Consider the following 19,518-nt stretch of genomic DNA (forward strand, 5'->3'; position numbering starts at 1 on the left):
ATGTGGGGGTTTCATTTGTCTGTTTGTTGCAGGGGGGGAAGGTTGGTTGTTTTTGTTTCTTTCTTTAAAAAGAAGTAAATGAATGCATCACCCCTGACAGACACTGAAGTCAGAAGCTGTCCAGGTAGTAGGGCTGTACTTCAGACAAAAATTCAGTCCGGTGAGAGTACTGGTGAATCTATCCTACAGCAAGTATCAGAAAAGGGGAAAGCATTTGCTTCTCCATGGATGTTGACAACACATTCAGACATACTTTATACTGGAAGGGGGTGAGAGGGAAGAACCACAAAAACTAAAAACCACACCTCTGAAATTGGCCAATGGCCAAAACCAAGATAATTCTACACTTTGCTGAAAACAAAATGTTGTTTACTGCAACACCTCCTACTTGCCACTCATACAAATGTCAAAATAATTTGATTTCTCAGAAGAGTTCTCAGCTTCAGTGGCCTCTGAAAGATATGTGTTATTCAATGTAAACACTGATTCTGTGAGAACAAGGATAAGGAAAAAAGAGTGGGTGGGAGTATTTCCTTTTCCTTGGATTTAGCTTCGCTAAGTGTTCATTGTTCACAGGAGATGTTCTACCTTTCCATTGTCTCATGTTTCCCCCACCCCCTTTTTTTGGTTTTTTTTTTTTTTTTTTTTTTTGAAAAGCATTCTAATTTCTTCCATTACTTAAAATTTGGCTGCCCAATTCTGGATTTCGAATCTACAGGAACATCTTATCTGGAAACTTTTGTTTGTCCTGCTCCCTTGCTAAATAAGCTAAGACAATAACTAAGCCTCTAGTAAAGCAAATCCTCCTAGCTCAACATGCTGTCCCTCTTTGTCTCCTCATTGCTCAGTCATACTGCCTCATCAGGTTAGTCTGTATTGTCTCAAACTTGTCTAGTTTTAGCCAATTAATTAACTTTTCTTATCCTTTTTGTCTTTTCACCATGCTCACACTGACAGCAAAATGCACGTTTGGAACAGAACGACCTCATCATCCCTGACTTCTCCAGAATTCTTTGGCATATCCAACTGGTCACAACAGTTCACTGTGTTTCAATGCACCAGCTGGAATATAATTTTATTCAACATCCTAAAATGTGACAGTGATTCACTCTCACTGACAGAAAACCCACCACACCACCTAACAAGCAAAACAAGACACCTCCACAGAATTAGAGCACTTATCTCCACCGCCCCACATATTTTTTTCCTTTAACTATCTGTTGGAGAAGGAACTATTTCACTTCCTCTTTTTGTACAATGACATGTTACAAAGTAAACCATCTGCTTCATAGACTTCTCACCCTTCTGCTTTCCTTCCATATATTTGCCTGATGTATTTTATGGCTTTCTGTATTGGTTTCCTTTGGGTTGAATTCCCCTTTTCCGAAGGGCCTCTGTTGACTCAACCTTGGTGTACTTCTCTCTCTTCCTGCTTCCTTTTTGTCTTTTTTTTTTTTTTGTACCCCCTCCAGACATATGTATCCTTTCTGAGACCAGATGTTACTTAAACTTTTATGACCTAAATTTAATTATTCAAGGTTCTTTGCTTCCCAAGTCAAACTGTTGATAGCATACGCCTGTCTGAAGGGATAGGCAGGTAGGAATTAGGTTCCTTCCTCCACAAATTCTCTGGGCTTGTTTGGGCAGAGTTATTAGCTCAGGATGATCTCTTCAGCAGCACTCTCTCAGCTTGTATTTGGGAAAATATCTAGGAAAACATCTCACGTGTAAAAAACACAAACATCATGGCTTAGCTTCCTCTCACAAAGATTTTTAAAACATTTTTGACTCAGAGGTAATCAGCTTTTAATTTAAATAAGGGATAGAAGTTAGAAGAGAAAGACTGACTTAATTTTTTTTCTCATCCCAGCCGGCATGTCTAAGTTTAGGTAATTACAATTGATGTAGCAGAACTTGGCCAACCTCAATCAGCTGCCTCTGTATTACTGCATATGAAAGGCAGGCATTCAAAACTAGAGGAACCTGTTAAAGCAGGTTGTGCAGTTTAGCTCATCTTTCCAGATAAGTACATATTGCTGAAATTCCCTGAATACCTTTTAATGCAGGATTCCATAAAACAGTTCTTACACTGGCAAAAAAACCTGCTTCTTCATATTCAGTGTGGTAAGAAACACAGAGCAGCAGAACACAAAAAAGGAAGTGTCATACCAAATTAAGAAGTCTAAAATTCTATGGCTAACCAGAATTAAGTTATGAGAAAATGGCATATACATAAACAAAAACAAAAAAAAAACAAAAACAAAAACAAAAACCAAAAAGAACCCAGAACTCTAAGATTCACAGCTCTAACTATACCTCTGATAGTTCTATGTTTCAGTAACTAGTTAAGGCTGGGAACATTCATTTTATAGATTAAGCTTACTTATTTATTTTTAAAAGACCCTGCACTATACACTAAAAAAAAGAGGTAAAGAGCAACAGGCTTGTGATTAAGTGTCTTGTAATATAATCTGATATAAAAATCTAACTACAAAAAAAATTAAATAATTGTGAATCAACATTTGATTAACTGTAGATCAGTAAAGTTCATGAGAATATCAGAAGCCAATTAGATGCAGTATCATTTCTACTCTGGACATTTATATATGGATTTCGTTTTAATACAGTTTAACAGAGTAGTAATGGTAATCGCAGACTCTCGTGCACATGGACACCTTTAATTAATTTAGAGAAAAAAACCTATATTGCGATTTTGAATCTATTCTGTAGACTACTCTCAAGTTGAAATTTTGAATAAAGTAAGGAAAACAATTACCTTCAAATACCCTCAATTCATTGTCTCAAATCACTTTGGTAGATGTGCCAGACTTTTACAAATGCTCAGACATAAATGTCAGTTCTCTATGCAAGTTTTGAAAGCATATACATATCTTCCGTTAAAAAAAGCAAACAAAAAACCCCAAAACAAACAAATAAAAAAACACCACATACCAAAAAAAAGCAAAAACAACCTTATTCAGAATTAGTTTCTTTTTTAACATTTTAGAGAGTGAAGACTACGTGTTTCATGGCTGCCTATTCCCCAATTCCAAGGCAGAAAAAAACACCTGCAACTGTGCCTTTTCTGTAGTATCAGAATCATACTCTAAAACAATTCATTCTGCTTCTTCTTTTTTTTTCTTCCAAGTTAAATGTAATCCTGCTTATTCAAGCACACATATTCCACAGTCCACTACCTACCACTGCTATCAACTGATGCTTTTAAAAGTAATCCTACTCTGCAACTCATGTTTGCAGTGTATTTCCAACAGCTGGGTCACTCAAGTCAGAGTTCAGGTATTTGTACACATTTCTAAATCCACTTCTATCATCCCAAGAAATGCCAGATGAAGATCACAGCAGTAAGTACTGGACAACAAAAGGACACTGGGGCTTAAAAGATAGGGTTTAGAGCCAGTTGCCACCTGTTTTAGAAGAAATGAGAGAAGCACTGGAATGAGCAGTGATGTTCCACATCACACTTGGGGATGAATGCCTCAAAGGAAAGACAAGCATAGAAAGAGCCCAAGCAAACTTGTGACTATCTTAACAGATATGAATGACATTTTCATTGTTTTCTCTTCTTAATGATGCCATTACTTTTAATTTACAACTTAAAAAAAAAAAAAAAACCAAAACCAAAAACAATCCAGAGTGAGAAACAGCAGAAAATAAACAGAAGTCTCAAACACTTAAGCTGACAGTTCATTTATGCAAGTTATACTTTCATCTCACACCTCCAAAATAAGCTTTAAACATTTAGGTCAATAGCTACTCAGCCTACTGGAACAATCATTCATGCTCTCTCTTTAAGTATTAACTATATGGAGGCAACACACAACTCACCAAAGCAGAGAACAAAAATATTATTCTACAGCAAAAGAGAAAAGAAGAATGCATAGTTATTTCTGAGCACCTCTATGCTAGAAATACACCTCTGTTGTACAAGATATTACACACATTACTACAGTGGTTTAGTCAACTTATGAGCAAGTAGAAGCAGTAATGCTTAACCGGTATTTGGGATGCATTTATTGTTCATTCTCCAAGAGTTGCAATCAAGAGATTGTCTCTAGTATACAGAATTAAGGATACTTATGATTTTGGATTAGAACTGCTACAGTAAGTAAAAATTTAAAATATTTCAGTGAGACTTTCCAAGAAATGGGCTCATTCTTATCCTCTGACAATACAAAAAAAATTAGAAGCTGTATGTCAGCATTGACTCAATCCTCAACAAGTGCAACCACCTGTTCAATTTGGGTAAGTTACAATAACACCTTTTTTACAAAGTGTCTCTTCCCTCAAACTTCAGTGTCACAGTGATCTCCCCCACTGTGTACCAAATCCCATTTTTGTCCTGCCTAGTAAACAGGTAATAACACTGCATAACTTCCAAAGTAATCAATAAAAACAAGCTTTTTACTTTCCAAAACACCTATGTATGATTTCACTTGTAAAAAAACCCAAATAAACAAACAAAAAAGGCACCAACAAAAAACACACATCTATTAAAAAAAAAAAAAAAAAAGCGTTTCACATGACACATTCATTCTTCAATTCCCTTCCCTGGGAAGCAAAGAAACCCAAGAATGTAGATGGACAAAAACAACCTTTCCAGAAAGCACTTAATTCGACCAGCACTCATGCCAAATCCATCAAATTCAGAGTGCTATATTTTAGTTAAAGCTAATGCTACCTCTTCTCTTCCATGCAAACAAGCCAAATTCCTCCTGAATTTAGACCAATGAATAATAATTGATGAGCTATTTTATAAGCTGAATAATATTATTTGTGTTCATACATGGCAGGAGGTGTGATCAGCTGAAGGACATGCTCTTGCACAGTACATTATTTTAAGCTTGCTGAAGGCTGATGCAATACACAAAATGCACATCTTCCTTTCTTATTTTTAGCATGGGGATCCAACTGCTGCCCCATGCAACATCAAGGGAATAATAAAGTAATCTTCTAGTAAGGAAGAACTCTGCATGCTTACTAGACAAGATAATTACACTGCCCGTACAGTACATGCTAATTGTACTTGGCTACAGACAATTAAACAAATACACTCAGAGGCTCTCATCTGACTTTCGAGCCACAAACAGTAAAATACGCATTTTATAAATATTTAACTGGAAGTAAAAATGGTAAGGCTTATCACAGCTGTCACAGCTTCATGCAACAGAATCAATTAACAATAGAAACCCTTAAGACAATAGAGATAAGGGAAGCCTGCAATTACTCACAAAAACCTAACTGGAACCGACTGCAACGCAATTTCCCAGCTCCTGGAGCAAGCGCTCGCATGACCTCACCAAATCCCGCCAACAAAGAGGAAAAAGCTGCTAGTCCCTGCCAGCTGCTTGTTTAAAGTACCTGCCTGTACCTGGGGAAATAAAAAAATGCAGCAGCCAAGCCAGGGGAGCAGAGGGATGGAATAAAGCAAGAGATGATGGCAGAGAAAATGTCAGCGCATCACAGAAGGAGATTTCCAGCTCTTCATTTCTGATGCTACAAAATATTACTTTGCAGTCTGAACTTCATTTATAGGTAGTCACACATAGAGCTACTCAAACTTCAGTGAGCACTTTAAATCTACAAAGGAAAAGACACTGAAGAAAGGAGAGGGTACTTCTATATTTCTCTTTTGCTTTGTGGTGAAAGTGACTGCAATGTTACTTGGATAAATCTTGCGGACTGGAGCTGAAATGCTTTATCTCCACTCCACTAACTCCATCTAACAAACTCAGACCAAGATCAGATTTTTGTCACAAGCTTTTTACACTTATTTCTAACAGCACAAAAGGCAAATTAACCAAAAGCTCAATACAAGTCTTCCTCAAAGTGATGCAGCTGACCAGTAATGACTACATCACTAGCAATTATCAGAAAAGAAATTATATTCTCCAAAATTAATTTGATGGTTGAATTTCGATCAGACTGACAGACCAAGAAACCCTTTTATAACTGCAAATCTAAGGTGCATAGAAGAACATCAGAACTGCCTAAAAGATAGTATTTTTGTCTAAAATGAAGTTACTCACATGTGTCAGAAATTCTAAAATTGCACATGATTTTGATTATGTCACCACAAAGACCAAGATCTCCAGCGATTGTACACAGTGAAAACAGAGCATATGATTCTTCCCTGCAGCACCAGAAGGGGAAATTCCCAAGTGCACATGAGCTTTCCCCTCTCAAAACCCTGCCCCAATTTTCCCCAACACAAAAGTCCTCTTATTGAAGCAATTTAAGGTGAACTTGTAGCCCCTTCCAGCAGGTACATCTTGCTGCTCAATTCCATATTCAGCTACTGCAAGGTGAATTTCAGGCAACATAGGGGGGGGGGGGGGAGGGGGGAGCCCTCTCAATAAGATCCAAAAGCCAAAAAAAACCCAAAACAATAAAAAAAACCACACATGCACATTTTCAAGAACAATTTTTTGCTCATTTTCAGCACACTACTTCTGATCTCTGCTGCCACCACATTCTTTTGCAGGTGATGTTCTGACCACTGCATTTGCTAAAACAAATCCCTTATGGCATACTGAAAATGTAGATTCATTCATTAAGGGACCTCACAGAAGATACCTTCCTTTTCATAGATTTTATGAAATTTAAGAAATCTACCAAACACTTGTCCACTAGCAAAGTCAACATACTTTGTCTATTTTTTGACAATCAAAGCTGCTTAGCTTAATTAAAAGGCAAGCAAACACACCTTTGGTTGTACAAAACTTCTCAAGTTCAAAACAAACAAGAAATGGAAAGAGCATGTAAGTAACAATGGAGTGAGATGAGCAAAATGAATGCACTAATGCAGAGCTATGGACATATATTTTAAATACAATATACCTGTTTGAATACATCTGTCAATGCAGCAGACTGTGGTGGGTGCTGGGTGAGCCTGACACGGGGATGGAAAGGGAAGTGTCAGGGAGGAAGCGCAGGAAAAGAGGAAAGAGGTATAAAATCTGTGCAATCCCAACACAGGACTACCAAACTAATCCCCCTTTATGACAGGAGTGTTTGACTGAATTATTCCTGCCTTAATTTGCTGTGTAAAACTGGAAGCCCTGCCTCTGCCCACACAGTGATATCCCCTATTTGTAACTCCATTCCTCATGCTGACATGGTAGGAAAACTCTCCACAAAGCTCACAGACATCATTGTTCCCATCCCCATTCTCTCCCCCATTTCAGCAAGTTTATCACTCCATGGTGTTAAGTGACTTCCCAATACTCACTCGAGTTGTCTCACTGCCCTATAAAACAGAACCCCTGTCTCTGCCAAACCCTGCCCAGAGCTGCACCCCGAGGCTCAGATGAGCCCAAGTGTTTCAGGATGGTTGTGCTTATCCAAGACAAACACAAGCTCCTTTTCAGATCAAGAACAGTTTACAAAATGAATTCTAAATAATACTCTGCCATCACATCCAGGAAAGAGTCTCACAAAGCATAAAGAAAACGGAAAAAGACACAAAAAAGTTGTACATTTAACAGTTTTAAAATCTCAGAGACTTTAAAGCACAAATGATCTAAAAATAGTTCCAATATGCTGAACACTCGTGATACTTTGCAGTTTTACTGACATGCATTCTCCTTAAAACCTCTCTAACTCAGCTGCTTTTCCTATAAACAGCCTCCACACACAGTCAGTGCAATAAAGCTTAAACAATGTAAATCACTGCTGAAAGAATTAAACCAGTTGCAATTCTCCCTTTAGTTTCTTTTCAGCTCAAATCACTTTGAGTGTAGCACTTTCACAAAACTATACCGGTTGAAAAAAAACATGCAAAAAGATTCCCCTGCTGGACTGTTGGCTTTCTGCAACAATTCCCAATTCCTTCTTAAAATGAAATTATGCACTTTTAGAAGTCTACAGTATTAACAATTTTCAGTCCACTAACCTGCTTATTAAATCTGCATTGGTCAAATGTAGGGATTGGGTGGGAGAAGAAGGTATGTGATTATTTTTAGGCATGGGATGAAAAACTGGCTGGGTCATCAGGCTTCAAACACAGCAGTTGTGGTCTAATGGTTCTACTGGTGGCTGATATCAATGGTGCCCCCTCATGGGTCCATACCAGCTCAGTCCTACTTCATCTGGCCAATGGGATGGAAGCACCCTCATCCTATTTAAGAGTAATCATTATCCCACCCTAATGCAGTTTAAAAGAAAAATTCAGGTCACATTACCTCTGGGCTGAGTGACCACCCCTGGAGATATTTAAATGCCACGCAGATGCAGCACTAAGGGACACGGTCTAGTGGTGGACATGGCAGTGCTGGATCAATGACTGGACTTGATCTCAGAGGTCTTTTCCAGCCTGAGCAATTCTGTGAATCCATGATATCAACCTTGGGGAGGACTGAAGTGGTGTATGTAGGGCTGCTGCTGCCCAGCATCAGGACAAACTAGAAAACTGGCCTGACAGAAGTCTCAGCAAGACAAACACAGTCTTGCAGCAGCACAGGAAAATCCCACATGGCCATTCAGGCTGGGATGACCAGCACAAAGAAGCTGAAGATCCAGCAGAAGGAACTGGGAGGGGTCAGCAAGGGACCCTTGCAGCAGCCAAGGCTGCCCACACTCTGGGCTGTCTGAGCAGAATTGCAGGCAACACATTGGCAGACAACGATTATTCCCATCTGGGTGGCAGCTGGACACACATCCAGTTTGGTATCTTCCAGTACAGAGGAGATGGGTCAGCTGGAGAGAGTCAGGGGTAAGGAGGCTGCAGCACATCTGCAAGAGCAGAGACTGAGAAAAGTCAAAGCAGGTGCCAATTCAATTCCTCACTACCTGGGGGAGTGCAGACTACAGAAAAAAAGTGAATCACTCTCTTCAGAGGTGCAAAAGGAAGGGGCAACAAAGGAAACTCCAACTCAGCCACCTGTTTTAGCTTTTCAACACCCTCAACCCATTTTTTTTCCGTTGTACTCAGAGTTGTAACCTTTTCTTTTCCTTCTAGATATTCAAAACTCAACTGGAGCAAGACCCTGAGTAACACTATCTGTTTTTGAAGCCATCACTGCTGGAGCTGGAGGGTGTTGGACCAGATGACCTCCAGTGGTTCCAACCTACATTTTTCAGTGATTCTATGATCTATTCTAGGACAGCATGCATGGTATAGGATTACAAATGTAATATATCAGCAAGCCAAAACACACTGCCAGCCAAAATGCAAGAATAGAAGATACTACTCTACTCTCTTTCGACATATTCTTGTCAGCAGATGCTCCAAAATGCTGCGTCAAAACTCATGGGAAAAGGGGAAAAAAAGGAAAAAAAAAATTCAGAAATGCAAACAGTTGCTTTGACATATCTGTACATAAGGACTTCTACCTTAAATATAGCAGATATATTTCAAAGGCTCACCTTTGAGCAGCAACACAGGTAGTACACATGCTGTTGGCACTCATCTGGCATGAAGGTGAAAAAACATCCGGGACAAAAGGTAAGGAAATATTTAGATATTCTGGTTGCCGTTTTACTGCCACTAGGACCTATTCTGAAGTCACAATTCAAAGAAAAACTAGGAGATGAAATTTGTTTATTTAAATAGAAGCATCTGATAGTCAGCCAAAGTCACAATGAGCAGTCTGTAACAAACAGCCCAGGGAAAACAGATTTTCTGTAACACAGCTGATACAACAAACTTTCATCCAATATAAATGTGGCACTGGTGTCTCACGGAGCCAGGAGGGCTGTGTTTGGGAATTGAGACCACTGCACATGTTAGGTCAGAAATTCAGCTGATGTTGATCAACAGAACCCCATCAAGGAGAGGGGATCTGGCCTGCTCTGCTTTGGTTGCATATGTTGAAAAAATTTCAGTAGAGTCTGATGTGGTAACTTTGTTTTATGTGGATGGACAGTCCTGACAGAGTCTGTTAAGAACATGACAAGGGATTACTTGTTTCAATATGTGATCATTTAAGCCAGAAGCTGACAGAATTTGCCTCCTCTCTTTAGAATGTGAAACCAGTCTACTCTACATACATAGCATACAGAAGAAAAAATTACTTTTTTGCAAATAAATTTAATAAAGATACTGTGTGTCTAAAGTTAAAGTTAGCTTTAGAAGTCTAACTGAAATTTACTGTGAAAGCTGGAACCTGGCCATAATTTAGGTGAACAAGAGGAACCTACACTGGGTGAAAAGCGTAGGTGCCAGTAGAACCCAACAAGATAAAAGCCAGTAATAAGCTGTGTCTTACACACAGTGATCTTCCTTCTTCCTGTAGTCACAAAAACATTTATAATATACCCACTGAAAAGTCTATTTTCATTTGAAAAATTAATATCTTGAGGAAATTAATTTTCACTGATGGCCTGTGGGGAAGAATGAAGGAAAAAAAAAGAAAAACAGGACCATCCAGCACTACACCTCCAAAAAAAATTCATTCACTCCATGTTGGTTAAAGTTGTGGGCATTTTCAAATAAGCCCAGAAGCAAATAATGAAGACTAAGGTGAATGGACTTGGGTGAAAATAACTTCAGAAGTTAAAATACTGGATAATTTATGCACTAATATATAATTTAAAAAACAGAGGTTGAGACATACTGCAGACACTCAACTATTACTAAGAATGCATCTCTGACATTTGGAAAACAGCCTGTACTGTAAGAGTTTCTGCACGAGCTGTACAAGTAGCTATTGAACTGAGTACAATTTATGCAATCATACATGTGAAAAGAAAGAAAATAAAAAAAATCCTACAGAGAATGGAAAAGAAGGGGGAAATATTTCAGTAGAAGATTCCTTGTTTTGCTGGCCCAAACATTAAGTTTTCTGGAGACTTCTGATGAAAAGAGTACGTTCAAACATGTTTGAATTATATTGCATTATATTGTTGTAAAGCAAAGCAACCTACACTGATAGCTGAAGTTAAGTGCAAATACACATTCACTGCAACAGTTCTGGTTAGCCCCCGATTGCAAAGAAATACAACACAAAAATAACTAATGTGTGTCTGCAAATCAGCCAACAAGCAAAGAACAACCCCTGCAGGAATAGATGCAAGGGGAGGAAACAAAAACCAAAAAACCCATTGTGAGGGTATGTGTGGCAGAATGTGATCAGTAACTAAAGATGCCAAAACTTACCAGTTTCTAAATTCCTGTCTGGCTTGTCAAGTGTCACTTACAAAAATGCAGCCCAAGCGAATGAGACTCCATGTCTCAAGATAGTGTAGCATCAGAAATACAGGATTTAAATAGATATATCTGGGTAATTCATTTATAAAATAGAGGAAAAACTGAATAACCACTTAGACATTCGAACAAAGCATGCAGTTGCATCTAATATTGGTACTAGAGTTCATTAAATTAGGAAGGTTATACAAATAAGAAGTTTAGACACGTCTTCTAAAAATAACAAAAAAACAATTGTTTTCAAAACAGTTGTACTTTCTCAACCCACAGCCATCTCTATGTCACTTGATAATTGCTAATTTAGACAATTAAAGTAAGCACAGTAGACCACCAAAAAGATCTGGAGACACCATTATCTATCCATTCACAGAAACAGAAACCCGAAACTTTTATATTTAAGCATTTTAACTAGAGAACACCTCTACAGGGAATGTTTAAACAGTTAACAACCCTTAATTAGTGGTTTTACTAGGGATCATCAATGTTTTGCACAACCAAGAACATTCACCTACCATTTTCTTCTTCACTCACACTAAAAACTTCGAACATACCCATACAGAAAGAATCCATTTATAAAGATATCCATGCCAAAAGCCATAACATGGTTTTTTGAGTACTGCTGAGGAACTTCTCTATGACTAAGTTAACCATATCACTGAGCTTTAACACTCAACAATCCTCTAGATTGTTATGCAATGTGTCACCTTCTCTTTCAACACATTTTTGTTATTGCAATTGCCTGTGCTCCTAAGGCATCCTCTCCCCCATGTATCTGTTTTTAATTAAATATTTAAGTGTTTATTTCAAGATATAATGCTGTCTCCTGTCTTGTGCCAGCCCACATTTCACCTGAGCAAACACCATTAGCTTGTGTGAAAGGACATGCTGGGGGAGGCAAGCACACCTCCCACTTAGAGCATCCCTCTCCTATTTTCAAACCTTACATCTTCATACTTGCAGCAAATCACTTCCAGGTGAGCTTGTGCTCTTAATTCCTGATTTCTACTCAAAGGCAATTCCAGTTGGAAGATTGAACAACCAATTCAGCCATGTTTAAGCTGATTATGCACCCACCCACCATCTTCCACAGAGTGATCTACACACTTCTGCTCCAAAATACAGTTTCTGTCATAACTGACTCCAAGATATCACATCCACACCCCACGCCCCAGCCTTCCATCCCTTGCAAAGGCACAGATAGGCAGGTTTTGCCCCCTTGCATGAATTTTTCTCATAGTTTTTTCACTGGTCACCTGGTAAAACAAGTCAAATTCTGAATGGCTGAACCTCAGGGACACCATAGGAAATACCAGGAAAAGGAGTCCCCAGAGAAGAGGGAGCTGCTGGAGGGTGTGGTGACAGTGTCTTCCTGAAACCCTCATGCAGAGGAATCATCACAAACCTTAAGAAATGCCAGCTGGTGCCTTATTGCTGCTACATCAGCTCTTTAAAAAATTAAAAAATGTGTGCAAAGAACACCACACCATGCAAGCTAATTGGGCTTGCATGTCAAGACAAGTCTTACAGTTAAATGCTCATCAAATAGAATTAATTTTAGAATTAAGAATAATTAATAGTAGCTAGGGTGCCATTTACAAAGCAGCAATTCTGAGGGGGTTGTTATAACAGCAACTGAGCAAAGAAGCCTGATATTGCAAAAGCTCCTTCACTCCCCTGTTTCCTTAAAGCAACTGCAAGGAAACAGCCTCCTCTTTATACACAAGGGCTTGTGAATACATTTAAACTTCCTCTGTGTGAGAAACAAGCCAGCTAATGGGAATTTCCAGCTGCAAAGGACAATTTTAATCTAAAATGCTAAAGGACCAGGGCAAAGGTTTCATAGAAAAGTGATAAAATAATGTACAAGTATAGAATTTGAACCAAAAGAAGTCTAAACCACAGAAAAGATGACCACAGAAGTACTTGAACCTACGAGCAATGTCACAATATCCCTCTCTGAAAGACCATAAAAATGGTACAGAAGCATGAGAAAAAGCTTACCATTAGCAATCCCAGTCCTCCATACTGCTAAATTTTGCTCCCCTTCTAATCCTGGCCTCCTTCCTAACAGCATTTCAGAAATAGCACTGTACAGGAGGTTCTGTACTCCAGAAACCATTTTACTCAATTTGCACTTTTCAACAAAGATGATGCTTTTTGAGAAATCAAGATGATTTCTCTTAAGCTGCACATACTTTAAACATCATTGAAACTGATCTGATTTAAAAAAAAAATACACACATTTGCACTTATTGTAAAAGGCACATACCACAGAACTTACTTTGCCTGCATGACAAAAAGAAAATCCCCATTTTGCAGGCACAAGCAGTTAATATCTCAGCAAAGCACATGAAGAACACCTCTTTAATTATATGGCCCACTAAAAGGCACTGGGGCAAGCTTCTAAAGGCTTATAACCACAAGGCTCTGAAGCATTTTGTATTCCACATGAGTCCTGAATAATTAGCAATTTAATCAGTACTTAGCCCCAAGAAGTAGTAAAATAAGGATAAAGTTTCCAGACATGGAAATAAGTTTTCCAGATATTCTGACTTTGTGATTGTCATGGCCAAAACTAAACCCTATACTTTCCTCTGCCATTAAGTAAATATGGCAGAAGAACAGCCTGGAACACTACATAGCCTATTTTAAAGCCCTGAAATTTGATTGTGGGGAAATAAACAAATAAAAACAAGGAGGATACAGATGAAAAAGCAACTTGGAACGGGCACTTTTTATGCCAAGCTCATCATCTGTGTTATTAACGCATTGCACATGGACCCCACCTGATGTTTTTAGTGAAACTAAACATAAAGTATCTATTGACATGGGTAGAGTTACTGTTTCCTATATAGAGACGTAGGAAATACTGTTAAAACTGTGTGAGAATTAGTAAATAAAAAGATGTAAGGAAAATGCCATAGACACAAATAGTAAAAATTGAAATTATCACCCTGAATGAACTTGATAGTGCTCTATCATAAAGAGTAAGCAAGCAAGGACTAATAAGGACCAGAACTGCAATTCAGGTGTTCCATGTGGGGATCAAGAACGATCAAGTTGCCCAGGGCAGGAGCGTAAGAGGATTACTACAACCCACTCCTGAAAGGAGCCCCAGGTGACCTCACACATAAAAAACATTACAACTTTATTAACTATAACCCAAAATTTCATTTTTCTAACCTTGCCGCTAAAGTGCAACTGCAATTACTGAGACAAAATATTTAACCACTGCCTTAGACAAAATGAACCAAGCTTATGTCTTTTTCTAAGGTTCTTTTTGTAACACAAAGCCATTAAAAGAGGTTTCATGAAACAGAACTCTTGACAAGCTTCAAGAGTATATGTCTTTCAAAAGGACTTCCATGCTGCACTACTGTCAGCAAACAGAGCCAAGGTTGCAAAACCACTTTTATTATAATATTTTTTTCATGTTTTCAGAGGTTTGCAACTTTCTCAAGTTCTTCCCTTTTACTTTGAAAGGTTTCACATTCACTCTGGGAACTTCCTCAGCAAGCATCTGAATATGCTTCTTAAAATATATATTAAAAAAGAATTGTACTCTAGAATAGGATCACTTAGGGACTACATAATAACATATGAAAAAGTCTATATGACCAATCCAAACCTGACGCCCCTGTCAGCTCAAGTACGCAACCAAAACATTGGGGAATGGGATTTACACACCTAGCAAGTGAAATTGAATCCTCAGAGTTGGAAATGACATTTAAGCTGATCAAGTCTGACCATCAACTCGCCACCATGTTCACCACTAAACCATGTCCTCAAGTGCCACACTGTTTTTTGAACATTCCCAGGGAAGGTGACTCCACCACTCCCCTGGGCAGCCTATTCCAATGCTTTACAACCCCTTCTGTGAAGAAATTTTTCATAATGTCCAACCTAAAAGTCTGCTGGCATAAACTATTATTTTGCACTCTTTATTTTTTCTGCTTGTAATATATCCCTGGATTCGCAACAATAACAAAAGAAAAAAAAAGAAGCAAAGAATTCTAAAGAAATGTAATATACAGCAAATTATAAACCAGCAGCCTTCCATCTGGAATTATTCAGAGGCACATATGGTCATATTTTTAATGTAGAAAAGTTTTGTAATCTGATACTTATTTGCCTTTCCTATGATTACCTGCTCTACAACACACTAGCTTTAGAATATGAAGCTCAAAATCAAGTCTTATAAATGAAGTATTAGGTTAAAATTACTGACTCCTTAACTTCAGATATTTCCATAAAATCTACATTCTAAGGGAATATATGTTTCCCATAAAATATATATTCTAAGGGAATTAGGCTGGCTTCTTTTTCCATTTAGCATACAGCAACAGTAAAATGAAATTAAAACACATTTTTTCATCTGGAACATATTCATAACTGCCTTAATAAGGACAGTAAGACAAACAATGGTAATTAAATGGGATAATTAGATCAAGTTTGGGGCTGGCTTAGTTAAGAGAACAATACTATGTTCATTTGTATTTGATTTTTAAGAAGACACAATGACATAGGTGGAAATGAAACATCAGGCTTTCCCAGAAGGCTTTGAAAAAGAAAATCCTTTCTCTCTTTTCACACACTGTTTTTGAGAATGGCAGGAGAAGGCCAGGAAGAAGTGGAGGGAAAGCAGCAGAGGGAGAAGAAAGTGGCTGGGATTTGGAGAGTACTGGGATGTTCAACAGCATCCAGCTGTCTCCTCCACGGCTCCGCCAGCACACCAAGCTGTTCTGCCTCCCTCACAGCATCTGTCCTGCAGCCACACTTCAAGGAGATATTTTCACCTCTGGGCTGTGCAGTGAACCACCTCCCCACCATGCTGGCAGCCAGGAGCTCCACAACGAGGTCAGATGGGTCTTTGCAAAGGGGAACCAGACCACAGGCTGGCCCTGCTGGGCAGCACACACCACCAGGCACCTTCTTTCATTTCTTCACACAGTGTTACCTTTACAGTTTCCAAACCAAGTTTCCAGACCACTATCTGCCCACTCACTTCCCCACATCCTCCAGAGGTACGGTGACAAATCCATCCTGCCAGCGACCTCCCACACACAGCCACCAGCAGTGACCCACCACAGCCAAAGGCAGGCGTGGCACTGCTGCAGCCCCCTGCCCCTGGGCTGCTTGGGGACAGCAAAGCTCAGCCTGCAACACACGGCATCCCAAAGCTCTTCAGCAAGACTCAAGGCTTTCTCCAACATGACTACATGAATAGAGTTAGTGCTGTCACCCTGGGCGTGTGAGAAAGCCATTACCATGAGATAAACCATCTAGCCTGGAAACTCAGATCAGGAATTAGCTGATTTTCTGCAGAAACACACCCATTATCACATTGATGGGCATATAGCTAATCCTAAACATTTTATACAAGAAATCATTGAGGCTTCAAGTGTTCACCGTTTGTTTTTCTCACTCTTCTTCCCTCAAATACAGCCAGTACTCCATATTCACCTGAAAAGGGGTTATAAAAGCAAGCTTAAAAAAAAAAAAAGTCACACTCAGAAGCCTGCTGTCCTCTACTGCCACAGCTGTCTCTCACCAGCCCCCTGCAGTCCTCCAACACAGCTCCATCACCTCGTGGTTTGAGCCATGGGATGGGTCCAGCTCTTCCTCCAGCACAGCAAGGTACCATGCTGATGATCTCACACAGAGCAAAGCACACTCCCACAGGCAGCAGCGCATTGTCCATCCTCCAAGCAGGGAACGCAGTGAGAACACTGCCAGAGCTTGACTCCATCTGGTTTGCTCTTCCTGACACCTTCAGAAATGCTTTTATACAAACAAGAACACCGACCTACTATTTAGCCTCAAAACTAAATCTGAGGGTTTTTTATGGTAGGTAGAAAGCAGACAAACTGCTTGATATGCAGCTTACTCAAAAGGGAGTTGAAAAGTGAAATGTAAAATGGGAGCAGAACACCACACATGGCAAAAAAAAAATCACAATTTGTAACAGAAGAGCTGCAGTACCTCTTGGTAATTATAACTACTCTATATGACTTCTACAAGTCACTTTTTAGATCAATGAAAGAGGCAGCACTAGAAAGCACCTAAATACAACTCCGTGTGTTCAATTACAAAACCAAAGGTAAGTTTCCTATAAATTACATTGACGCCATGTGGGTTTGAAAAAATACTCTCAGTAATAAGCAGATACAACATATTCACGTGAAACAGTGTGCACAGCAAGAAATCATTAACTTTAACACCACAAAACAAAAATTAGCTGTAAAAGCAGCAGAGACTCTCCAGTGATCTGATGCAGAACTTCCTTCTAAGTTTCACGTTGCACATGTGTAATTGCTACAATAAAAGTCCTTGGGAAAATGGGTTACGTCAAACAAAACAATCAAACCAATAATGATTAACAAATAAGTGGAATGTACCTCAGAGTATAAAAAACTAATAAAAATGCCTTTATGATTATTTGCTGTATGTTGAAAAAGTGTAGCTCTAACAAGTTTCTAAATGCAGAAACTTACCTACTTTCAGTGTTTTACTAGCATGGAAATTGGTCCCCCGAAGCTTTTAGTACATAAGCACAAATGAAAAATTAGAAGAGAAGAAGGTAATGAAGAAAACCATATGGCAGCCATTATCTCACTAAATAAGAGGGATGGTTCTTGTAGAAGAGAACCAAGGAGCAGAATCTTGTTGGTCTGAGCAGCCAGTATGGTGCAACAAGCAGCAGCACCTTCCTGCTTCAAGATCCCTGGAAGAGGCCCAGAAAGACATCAAGTTATCAAAGCATCAATGTGACTGAGTTTTCCATTTCGGGACTACAAATGGTTCACATAGCCCAAGAGGTAAATGACTAAAACCTATTTTAGCATCTGTTTCCAAGAGACAGAAAATTGCTTCTATAATGCTGAAATTGCTAGAAGTCAGCATCTTAGGGGAGCACAGGTTAGAAAAAGGGTGACGTGACATAAAAGTAGCCCATGGCAAGCATGGTGAACATGGCAAGCATGCAGTACACAACCTCAAGAGCTTTCCAAAAACTTGACGTTAAATGGCATTCAGTGAAAAACACAAAATCATATTCCACATGGAATAAAAGTTTAAAAAAACCCCAAACAATAACAACAGAGGTACTGGAGAGGGGATGTTCTACAAAGGGGGTACTGGAGGGGTGGTTTTACAAAGTTACAGAGCACTGGACAATCTAGGTACTCATCGTGAGGAGCACAGGTCACAGCAGTCTAACACAACAGGAAGAAACACAAGCTGCTCTGCAGAGCATCCCTCCAGCAGCTGCAGCTTGTCAGCATCCCCACCAAACCCCCCAGGGAGTTCACCAGGGTGGCTCCAATTAGAGGCCTTCCTTCCAGGGGCAGACAGTTTCCTTTCCCGTCCCTGCTACAAAAACTGCTTGCTCACAGGAAGTCCAAACTGTAAGTGATATGTAAGTATTAGCATTACCCCTATTTTGTAGAGCCACATGGAAGTCTCTGCTGTCACACCACCCAGCTTCCCTACACATCATTAGGACCACATCTACAGAGGAATCAGCAAAGAGAAGCAGAGATGGCTTCCATCTCAAAGGTCTTGCCAGAGAGGTTACCCCAAATCCCAGTGGGGGTCTGGCTCTGCTCCCCAGCGTGCCAGTGCCCGTGGCTGGCTCAAGGCCACCAAGCAGCTCCTCTCTGTGCAGCCTGGAGGAGAACACAGGACACAACAGAGAAGGGGGGATGTTAGCACACACACATTAAAGCTGAGGAGGCAGATGAAAATCACTATGAAATGCTGTTTCTGCACCCCTATTTCTCAATAAAGAAAGATGCAGATCAAAGGCAGGAGCCAGCACCGAGGCTGTTTAGCCAGTACTGCAACACAAGGGTCGGTAACATCCCAGAGTAGTTAAGCTGATGAAGAAGACTGGAGTTAAGAGCCAACAGGCAACTCTTAGATGAGACCAACCCTACCCATTTTTCTTCTAAAAATACATACCCAAAGATCATATGATACAACGGAAGAGCTGTTTGCCAAAATGCAGCTTCTTGTTCATCTTAGGCACGTCACTTTTTTTCTAGTAAAGATTTCCCTGCTAATTAGTTTAACTTTGAAGGCATTTTGAGTTTTAACCCATACACTGTATGCAACAGACTCCGTAAAAAGCAACATGGCAAAGAGCAAAAAAAAAAAAAAGCTACTTCAACGTTAGCCTAAAGGTTTTCAAAACCAAATACATACTGCTATGCTTAAGATAATCAAAATCCAGTAATACTGACAGGAAACCAAAAGGTGCATTAATCACACACACAGAAAAATAAGTCCAGATAGGGCTACATTACATAAGAGATATGTTATATAAAAGGTGGGGAATCAAGTGATACAACACA

General features: G+C 39.4%; 1 protein-coding gene across 2 annotated transcripts in view; it reads right to left on the reverse strand.

Annotated features, from left to right (window-relative positions):
• The window catches only part of EML4 (EMAP like 4), a 145,193-nt gene that overhangs the window by 114,925 nt on the left and 10,750 nt on the right, over positions 1-19,518 (reverse strand). The window contains exon 1 of one of the 2 annotated variants that reach the window (XM_072927520.1): positions 17,659-17,682. The exons of the other annotated variant lie outside the window; for it this stretch is intronic. The gene's annotated coding sequence lies outside the window, so the exon portion shown is untranslated. Of the gene's footprint in view, positions 1-17,658; positions 17,683-19,518 lie in introns of those variants that run through there. 2 annotated transcript variants of the gene reach the window in all.

Source organism: Taeniopygia guttata, chromosome 3 (assembly GCF_048771995.1).
Source record: "Taeniopygia guttata chromosome 3, bTaeGut7.mat, whole genome shotgun sequence".
Taxonomy (NCBI): domain Eukaryota; kingdom Metazoa; phylum Chordata; class Aves; order Passeriformes; family Estrildidae; genus Taeniopygia; species Taeniopygia guttata.